Here is an 11171-nt window from a genome sequence, read left to right on the forward strand (position 1 = left end):
GTAATGGAAAATTTTGAATTTTCAAAACTTAGCAGCTATGCTGTGCGGTGGTGGAGTAGGTGGGGCGGCTTTTTTAAAGTACATACGTTGCACTTTAAGCTGTCTTTTACTCACACACCAGCGCTGGCTACAACTGTGTTTGTAAGTACATACATGGTAGGCTGTTTAGCGGATTCCATGTAAATGTAACTACATACATACAACTTTTTGCCACAGCCATAAAGCGATAGATACTTGCAAAGACGCTTTGGTGTTTTATGTAGGAAATTTTTGAGGTGATTTTAGTTTTACTTTCCAGATTGCAAGATGCAAGTGTATAAATTTAAAAAAAAAATAAATAAAATAAAATTTAATTTAAGAAAACACAATACGCTAGTAAAAACTAGAGAATTCTAGAGATATTTTAATTTTTCTTACGAACTTGTCTAAAAAACAGTACAGTGTGCTCTTGTACATAAGGGCACTGTTTGTTTGGAATAAGATCTTGTAATTTAAATTAGAACTTAGCAGAAAGTGTAAGAAATAAAAGTAATAAAGAAAAAATTTAAATAAACATAGGTTACCAAAGTAGATTAACCAAGGTACTCAACTATAAGATAAATATTACTATGATTTAAGCGCCTATAAGTTTACTCCAAATTTAAATCTCAATGCGTGAATACCGAAAGTTATAAGTATTTTTTTTTTTGAAAAATACGATTATTTATTATTGTTTATTAAAGGCCTGCAAATGCAATTGCTAGTTCATACCATGTCGCTCATACATGCACGGGAAAAATTGTTTGCAAACTTCGATTACGGTAAAATTTATTAAACAACTGTCTAATTAAAAATCAATATATACAGTGACTCAAACAAATGACCGTGTGTTGATTTTTTTTTATAATCGTAATGTTTTTCAAGCTAAATTTTTTTTTCTATAAAAATACCGTCAAGCTTTAACCAAAACCATATAAATCACAATTTTAAATATTTTACAAAATTTAGAAAAATTCAAAAAATGTTCATCAAACATTTAACTATTGAACCTGAATCTTTAGCATGAAACTCTTATGAAATAAAATGCGGCAGACCGTTCGTAACAAAATTTCAAAAAATCAACGCCAGTTTTTGTAAATTGCACGTGTTTTACAAAAAAAAAAAAAAAAAAATCAACGCGATTTTTTGCTCGATTAAAACTTGCACTTCAGTAGACTGCATACCCAAAAATATTCTAAAGATTCAGAATAAAGAGTCAAAATTTTGATTAACATTTTTTTAATCATCCTAAATTTTTATAAATTTTGAAACTGTGATTTATGCTTCGACGGTAATTGGTGGAAATTCGATGGATTCTTGTAATTTCATGTTTCGGTTTTCATGTTATAACAGAATAATTACACTGTTCTACACTTCAAAATACCTGCGTTTGTTTCTGTTGTTACTTTTCTGATGGGTACATGATGATTTTTTTAAATATTTGGTAGGCTTTTAGAGTTTAAAGATTTTTTGTTATTTTTTCATAAAAATATGGTTCATACATTAACCATATAAATCAGACTTTCAAACTTTATATAGAGCTTAGAAAAATTAAAAAAAAATCATTAAAGTTTTGAGCTTTTTAATCTGATTTTTCAGATTTTTTTTTTTTAGAATGCAGTGTTGTAAATTTAATAATTTTATTACAAGTTTTAAGCTGTTTCAAAATCGCGTTGATTTTTGAGATACAAAACTGAATTTCTTATGGAAGGAAATTCTTATGACCATTTGCACAGAAAATTTAAAAAAAATCAACGCCAGTTTTTAAAAATTGCACATCTTATATGAATAAAAACCGCAAAAGCCGTCAGCAAAAAAAAAAGAAAATCAAAATTAACACCATTTTACGGCCGCTAAAAACTTACACTTTATTATAATAAAATTTGTTAACTTTACAAAACTGCATACTCAAAAAACTAAAAAAAAAATTGATTAAAAAGCTCGAATTTTTTATTAAAATTTGTTAATTTTTCTAAGCTCTGTAAAAACTATTGAAACTTTATTTATATGGGCTTTGCTTATTTTTGGCTACTTGATGGGTGATGCCTACTTACTTCTCCAGAGAAGCTGACATTTTACCACTCGGTTTTTTGTTAAGGGAATTGGTCTTTGAAACTCTTGCTTCATTGCACCCGCGTAATGGTACAAGTGTTGGTAGAAACAGTTAAACCGACTGTAACTTCGTTGTAAACTTGTTTGGCCTTAAGACGCGGTCCCTATAGATGTTATGTATACATAGATGTCACCACCATTCGCGGAAAAAATTTGTGATCTGCTAAAACAAAGATCCATTGTTACCCGTTAGGGCTCAGTAGCTACAGAGGTCATCCAATATCAGTTTGGGACTTGGTTTTATGAAGATCCACAGCCTGGCCGATCTCTACAATACACCGTAGAGCGGCAACTTGGTTTTTCTTAAAAATTAAAAGGAAAAAAGTCAAATTTTCTCGGAGATTGATATATTGATGAACCCTAGTCTTAACAACCAAATATTTTTACATTAACGACCAACCAAATGTAGCCCAAAATAAATATACACACTAGATCTTAATTGATTTAGAAATAGTCGCTACCAGAGTTCAGAAAAAAAATTAAAATGAAAAAAGCAAAATTTCGACCCCTAAAAATTTGTATACAATTTTCTAATTTTCATGCTGTTGATATGCTCGATACTGTGTATCGTTACCTTAATACAGAGCGGAAAATTTTTGTCTCTTTATATTTACTGTATTTACAGAACTTTATGAAAACTAAATTTGGGAATTTCTTCAAAATCTTGGGTTTCAGTAAACACTGAAACTAATTGATTGATGTAGTAGAAGTGTTAAAATTCTACTAGACCTTTATTCAGTCATTTATCAACCTTTGTACAAAGCTGAATTTCGAAAGAAAATCTATATTAAGGTAACGATATAAGCCTAAAAGCGGATAAATAATTTCACAAAGAAAAACTTGCATACACACGTATATGCGTGAGGGCCAACAAGTTTGCGAAATGAGGCGAATGGATATGAAATTATAGCACTTATACTACTGTAGCGGTCGCCATAAAAAATACAATAGACATACATCTATTTAACTATATTTTCATTTCCACCTCTACCCTCTTTATTTGCAGTTATCAGAATTTAGTCATAAATAAAAAGATATCACGCCTTTCTAGGGCAAAAAAGGCAGATAAACACTAAATATTTGCTTAATAATTCTAATTACCGAAAGTGATTATTGCAAAAAGCGATAATTAACTCGAATGAGTACACTTATAATTTTTTCATACGAAAATGTTTCTACTGAATTCAAGTCTGTAACAATAAAAACGCAGGCGCGGCAGTAGCGAAGTGAATAGATTTCCGCGCTACTAGCCGATATCACCAAGGCTCAATTCCTAGCACATGCAAGAGAAGCCTTTTCTTTTTTCTAAGTGCAGTCACCTTTCAGCAGCCATGGCAAAGCTTTGAGCTTTCTTCTGGCATGAAAAAGCTTCTCAAATCCAACTGCGTTATGTCTAGTTGAGTGTCAACATCAAGACGCATACTACCAGTAGGAGAATAAGCTCGGCCCAAACCACAACCAAGCGCAAATACTTTTTTAATAACGTTTTTTTTTTAATTAAATGCTTAGCTTGTGTTAACAAGGCATCTGAATTGGAATGATTTGATTGGTAATCAAATTGTGTCTAAAAATAAAATGTTTTCAAATTTTAAAATGCCCGATTAACAAATTTTGCAAATATTTCTGCAAAGCGATAAATATGAGCGGATTTAAAAATATGCGTTTAAATTATTAATTAATAGCATAGCATTGACGTACACTTGCATACATATGTAAAGGTATATGTGAAGTTTTTGTTTTCCATAGACAATTTTTTAATGCAAATACTTCCGCTTGGCAGAATTTTGTTTAACTTTTAATTATATTCATTTGTATTTTCAGTTTTTGTATAGCACTTTAATAAAATATTAACAGCAATTAATTACAACAATACGCACATAATCACTAGCTGTTAACCATTAATATTTACTGTATGCGATTTAAGGTTCTTGAAACGATTTATTAAAACTAAAGTTATTTGAAGCTGATTTTACTAATTAGTTTACCAAAATTTTAATTACCATAGTTTTTGTTCTAGGCAGTTCGTTCGGTTAGTTAGCAGTACCAGCTCTTGACGAATAAAAGAGAATCATTGTGCGAACAATTCGATAGTTTCTCTATTCAAATAGAAACCTAGCATATTTATATTCGCAAAAAAAAAAAAGTTTGGATGGGTCAATTCCCATCGCACTTATGAGAGCCTTAATTCAGATTTCTTTCAAAGTAAAATATCTAGAAGTAAAATTATATGTTAAAATTTCACGCAACCCCGACGTTGAGTATCCTTTAATAATACATAAACAGGGCCAGCAACTGTCTTTGAACTCACTACAGTCTTTAGTAAGACAATTTTCAATTCTGGCAACCACCATGAAAGCTCTTTACTGTCTTTCGAAGGACTTACTGAAAGATCTGTTAATGCATTATGCGGTTCCCCTTCTAGCAATAATTTTTCTTTAAATTAATTTAAGCTAAAAAGAAAGTATTCTTTTCTCTTTTTCTTTTTAAGACTATAAAACCAAACAAATAAAAGAAAATTAAATTGAGAAGAAAAAATGAAGCAAAACCAAATAAAAAAAAAATATTTAAAAATTTAAAAAATATTAAAAAAGATTTAAAAAAAAAGATATCTAAAAATTTAATTAGAAACAAACTAAATCAAAAAAGGAGTCAAATATGACTAACAAATTATATACAGTTACAAAAAAAACTATTTTCATTTTTAAAAATCTAAAAATCAAAAGAAAATTTTATTGAAAAACAAAAAAAAATTATATAACGATGAGTTAATGATCAGTTTCAAAATTATGTTTTTATTGTTAGTTTGTACTAGGCTAATTTGATCAATTTGGCTTATGTGCAAGAAAAAACTTTCTTCACTTTGCTGCCCGACGTTTCGCCAATAAAAAAAATTAACCAAAAAAATATAAATAAGATTATAAAAATTTAATTAAATGGTACAAATATATTTTTCTTTTTAAAACAACAAAACGATAATTAAAACAAATGAAATAAACAAAAGAAAAACCAACAAAATTAAAAAAGAAGAAATGAATAAACTTAATGTTTTAAAATTAATTGAAATTAAAAAAAATAGTAATTATATTTTAAATAAAAGAATCCAAAAGCTAAAATAAAAAAAAAATTAATTCAAAGAAGAAAAAATTAAATAAGTTACTAAAAATTAAATGAAATTGTAAAAAAATATTATTCCTCTTAAAACAAAAAGATCTAAAAATTAGAAAAAAATTAAATCAATAAAGAAAAAATGTAAACTAAAACAAGTAAGAAAGTCTAAGTTCGGGCGGAGCCGAACATTAAATACCGGCGCAAGTATTAAATATATGTTTTTCCGAAACCTTCCGCTAGATGGCAAGCCGGGGTGTATCAATTTTGAGTAAATTAGCGTCCTTCAATTTCGAAATATTGAAGTTTAAAGCATTTCTGAAATTTACCGTTATATGAGAAGCGGCCGTTATTTTAGTCCGATTTCAATAATTTTCAACGTTTTGCTTACACGTGGCAAGTACAATAACCATACCGAGTTTGGTACAAATTGGTAGAACGGTTACCGATATATATATATGTGATCATAAGTGGGCGGTGCCACGCCCATTTTGCAAAATTTTACCATAAACGTATTTCTTGGTAAAGAATTGTTGCAAGCATCAATTTTGAATACATTAGCTTTAATATTTACTGATTTATCGAAGATTTCGTATTTCTCCAAATTACCGTTATATGGGATGTGGGCGTGGTTATTCTCCGATTTTCAAAATATTCGGCCATTTCGTATGTTATATCAAGGCCAAGTTTGGAAGAAATTGGTGCAGCGGTTACCAAGATATACACATGTAACCATAAGTGGGCGTGGCTACGCCCATTTTCCAAAAATTTATAATATTCTTATTTTTCGTCAAAAAATTATTGTAAATATCAATTTTGAGTGAATTATCTTCAGTAGTTACTAAAATATCGCAGTTTTCGTATTTCTGGAAATTACCGTTATATGGGAAGTGGGCGTGGCTAAATTCCGATTTCGCCCATTTTCAATACCAACCTACCTTGGATTAAGGGAAATCTACATACCAAATTTCGTTGAGATATCTCAATTTTTGCTCGAGTTATCGTGTACACGGACGGACGGACAGACGGACAGACGGATGGACAGACAGACATGGCTTAATCGATTTCTTTTTTCATCCTGATCATTTATGTATACATTTGTCTATATCTATCTCGATTCATTTTGGCTGTTACAAACAACCGTTATGTGAACAAAATTAATATACCCTTGTGCACAAGTGCGCTCGGGTATAAAAATTAATTCTCAGCCCAAGGACTCGAAATCGAATCTCTCGAATGGAACGCCTGTGCTTTGCTCTCCTAGCCATGGCGACTGTTGGAGCGACGCGAGCTTAATGACACACAAGTGTTTTCTCTCAAAATAGCTTTTCACCGCGCGTGAAAGGAGATAAATTTCACATATTATTCAAAATCTATACATATGTATGTACATGCATCACTCAAAAACTAATGCATGAAATTAAATGCGGTTTTCACCGATGTATATATGTACATTCCGGCCGGGGGCGCTAGCTCTTTACTACCTTCGCCGAGTGTAGGACTCCCATCGAAGCGTGTTGGGCTACCCATTAAAACCCAAACTCCCACCACCCGCGCAAGAATCCCGCATCTGGCCCCGCAATTCTGCATGTCTTCAGACGCAGGAGCGTGTTACTAGAGCCTCAATGCTACTCTTTTGTATGGACGTTTCATTCGGGTGTCCTAGGTAGACATCCGTCTTCTCGCTTGCATCGGAGTACGAGTATCACGTATTTCGCAACTGCTTCCCACTTGTCAGCGCTGGAGATCATAACCCCAATTACGTTTCTTGGGCTTATGTCTCCGTATCTTTCTTCCAACATTCTGCGCGAAGTCAAGAACTGCTCGCAAGTGACGAATGTATGGTGTACGTTATCTTCGACGTTTCCACAGTAGTAACAGAACGGTGAGTCCACCCTTCCCATTCTATGAAGATATTCTCGGAAGTAACCATGACCGGTGAGGAATTGCGTCAGGTAGAAATCGACTTCCCCGTGCGGTTTTTTCATCCATGTTTGAAGGTCGGCTATCAGGGTGTGCGTCCATCGACCTTTTGTGCTCGCGTTCCCGTTTTGTTGCCACTGCTTGATTAGTTGCTCGCGTGCCCTTGCCGCGGCAGCTGCTCGGCCTATCTCAGCACTGAGATTGTAGATCTCTTTTCGCTCGTAAGCAAGTATGTAGCTCAATTGGCATGACGCCAGAAATAACTAGATCCGCGTCCGCGGACACTGTACGGTATGCAGATGCAATGGGGCACTACGCGTTGGACCGAAGACATTTGAATCCGGTATTTTTGGACTTTCAATGCCTCGGCCCATATTTCTGCCCCATACATGAGCACCGACTGGACAGCTGTCACCAATAGTTTCCTACGGCATGACTTTGGGCCGCTCACGTTCGCCATCAGCCGGCTTAAAGGACCGTGCTCTGCGCAGCTTTTTCACATACTCCATGAATGTGTTCCCAGAATATGAGTTTGCTGTCGGCGAAGGTTGACCTAGAAGTTGTCACGAGCCGAGATCCGACCATCATGTTTGTAATTGTTGGGATCCGTGTCTTCGTGAGGAGCACAATCTCAGTTTCGGCTGTAGCCAATTGGAGACCGTGATTTCTGATCCATCCACATACGCTGCGCATTACCTGGTTCAGCTTGAGCTGCGCTAGCTGGATGTCTTTTGCTGTTATGACGGCGACCACGTCGTCCGCGAAAGCGACAAGGACGGCGCTCTCCGGCATTCCCATGCGCAACAGACTGTCATACGTGGCGTTCCAGATGTCTGAGCCAAGTACAGACCCCTGTGCCGCTCCGCCGGTTATACGTTTCTATCTCTGACCTTGTGTTGTGTGTTCCCCCGATGTATTACTAGAGGTCTAACTTAAAATATAGAAAAAAAAGTGAGAGTTGCCGCCTATTTAAAAATTTTAGTTTAAGGAAATTGGCAAGATAAAATAAATATTTCAATATGCCTACAGTCGAAAATATTTTTTTGGAAGGTTGCCACGTGTTTGAAAATTGTAATTTAAATAAATCGATAAGATAAATTAAATACTGCAACATGGGTATCAAATTATGGTTTAAGAAAGCTTACTGCAAAAATATTTTTGAGAAGCGTTGCCACCTGTTTGACAAATTCCATTCAATTCAATAGCTAAAATAAATGAAGTATTACCATGCTAGGACTACCCTAGCATATAAACATAAAAACATAATAAACCAAAAAGGCTAAACCGAAAGTGATTACTCATACGCCATGGCGAAAACTATATTCTCTGGGCATACGTTTAGTTTTTACTTATTTTTGTTTGCAAACATAAACTAAACTTATTGATTTTTGTATTATAAGCAAGTAATAACATCTGTGCATCTACAAGTTTAAGTAAATTTTCAATTTGTAAATTTCCAAGTGTATAGTTTCCTTTTGAATGTTTTGAATGCAAGCCACTTGCTTTTGCTTCTTCCCTGTCTAATTATTGTAGTAGCTGTTCTTAATGAATTTTCTTAAATTAAACTCTCGAGTCACTTTCACTACTTTGTTGCTTTGTCAAGTGCCAATGTTACCATAATATATTATTGCTATACATATGATTTATTTGTGCAATATATATTTCTGCTAGAATGCAAAATTTCATATTCAGTAAATGTTTATGAAAACCAAATGCTTCTAGCTTATGAAAATCAAATTAAACTCACATAAACATACCCTTACAACATTTATGTTTGTAGTTAGTTCAATAATTGAACTAATAAATATTAAGTTGCATATTTTATGTACGCGCAAACATGCACTCGCATATATAACTGAATATAAATACATGGAGATTACGATATACATATATTATGGTGGATTAGAATTTCTAATATTTTAAAATCAATGGAAATTTGAGATAAGTGAGAATGAAAAAATAGATAATTAATTAAACATGTTACTTTAATGAGCGTATCGATCAAAACCATAGCACGAAATTTAACGTATATGCATCTGGTTTAATAAAGAACTGTAAATTCATAGAAAGTATTTGAGGGGTGTACCCAAAAAAAACTGATCAATTTAAAACTAGTGCTTATTTTGAGAGAGTATAACTGCGGCTTTTTCGGACGGAAATTAACTAATGTCGAATTTAACGTATGCTTCGTCGACCATGATCAGGAATTTAAATTTTTATGCGATATTTATATTATTGTATTAGGGTTTCATTGCCAGTTTGTATTGAAGGAATTCTTACATAAATATGTGATTGAAAGCCTTTCTTCTTGCAAACTTTTTTCGCAAAACTTTAATAGAAAGGCTGAGATTTTTTTCAAAAAGCGCTAACCACTTCTTGAGCCGTTTAGTGTAAACCAAATCCAATTTCCAAACTTTTCAATTATTTCCAAAAACTGGTGGCAACCTTCGTCACAAATATTTAAGAAATAGTTATAGCTTTCGTGAATCCTCACTCGCTTGTTGGCTACATTGAAATATTTTATTTAACTTGTTATTTAAATTATTTTTGAATTTCTAATAAGGTGGCAGCTCCGTTTAAAAATATGTTTGAAATAAAACTTTCTTAAAGGTTTCTCGTTTGATAGCCTTTATTAAAAAATGTCTTCTAATTTGTTGGTTAAGTTTGATATTACCTTTTTACCATGTGGCAATCTCCTTTTTTATATTTATTTTTTTTGGTACCCATTTTAAAATATTTCCTCTAACTTGTAATCAGTTTAGATTATAGCTTTTGAACAGGTGGCAACCTTCCTTTTTTTTATTTTTTATTGTGATACCCATATTAAAACATTTTGCCTAACTTGTTGGTTAAATTGATTATAACTATATGGACAGGCTCAAAATCACCTGTTAATATCTTTTTGTCTTTCATATTTACGAGGTAAATCGCTTTTGAACACTTTTCAATTGACACCCACAGTGTTGTGATAATTTATTTAACTTATTAATTTATCGGTTTTACCTTATTTAACAGGTGGCAACCCCCTTTTTTATTTTCTTTTTATTTTTCTTCTCCTTTCCTTTCACCTCAACACTGTTTAATATTTTATTTAACTTATTAATTATTAGTTGATTTCAACTTTTCAAACAGGTGGCACCTCTCTTCATTAGTAGGTTTCATGTATCCTAAAAACATTTAAAGCCTCCTGCTTAATGAAAAACGTAACTAAAAGAGAAAATAGCTTTGAATATGTTCGCAAAAGCTTACCATAACTCGGCGAGTTCTTTCTCATTCTCCATACATTCACATTAAAGTCTAAAAAGCGAATTCAGTTTAATGTTTAATCAGTCGCTGAAGTCATAAAATTCTGAAATTAAACAATTCAAATTATGCAAAGGCCAAGTAATAATAAATACCCACATTTGTAGGTATGAATGCCTTTAACATGTGTTGTGGCTAAAAATCGCAATTTCTCATTTACATTGTTATTTACACAAAATGGTAATTGAATAAAAATATTTACCGAATACATTATATGTTATTACAATAGCGTCAATGAAACAAATGCTACTAGTATACACAAAGTGTTTTATAAATATGCATACAATATTAGTAGATGCCCAGTACGGAATAGAATAGAACAAAAATATTACCAAAAATTTTAATTTAAATTGTACAAAACACCACTTTAAGCCTTTCTCTTAACTTTGAGAAATTTTTTATTAAATTCCACTATTTTCTTGATTCAAAATCTTTTTGGAATATTAAAAAAGAATCAGATATATTATTGCACAGTAATACTAATCGAAATATGCTCAATTAGTAGCTAAATCTCCTTACCAGTGAATTTGCGATTCCATCTGCCGAGATGTACACATCTTTGGAGGTGATCCAACTTTTCAAGGCAATTTTTAAGGCTGTCGTAAGCCTCAAATCATTGACTGAAATAATTAGACAGCAATCAGAAAGAGCTACGAAGTTTTGTGAATTCGGCGGAGTTTCTGTAGCATTTCCTTTTTCTGGCATTTCAA

Source organism: Rhagoletis pomonella, unplaced genomic scaffold (genome assembly GCF_013731165.1).
Source record: "Rhagoletis pomonella isolate Grant_MI unplaced genomic scaffold, Rhpom_1.0 Rhpom_scaffold_00011, whole genome shotgun sequence".
NCBI lineage: Eukaryota > Metazoa > Arthropoda > Insecta > Diptera > Tephritidae > Rhagoletis > Rhagoletis pomonella.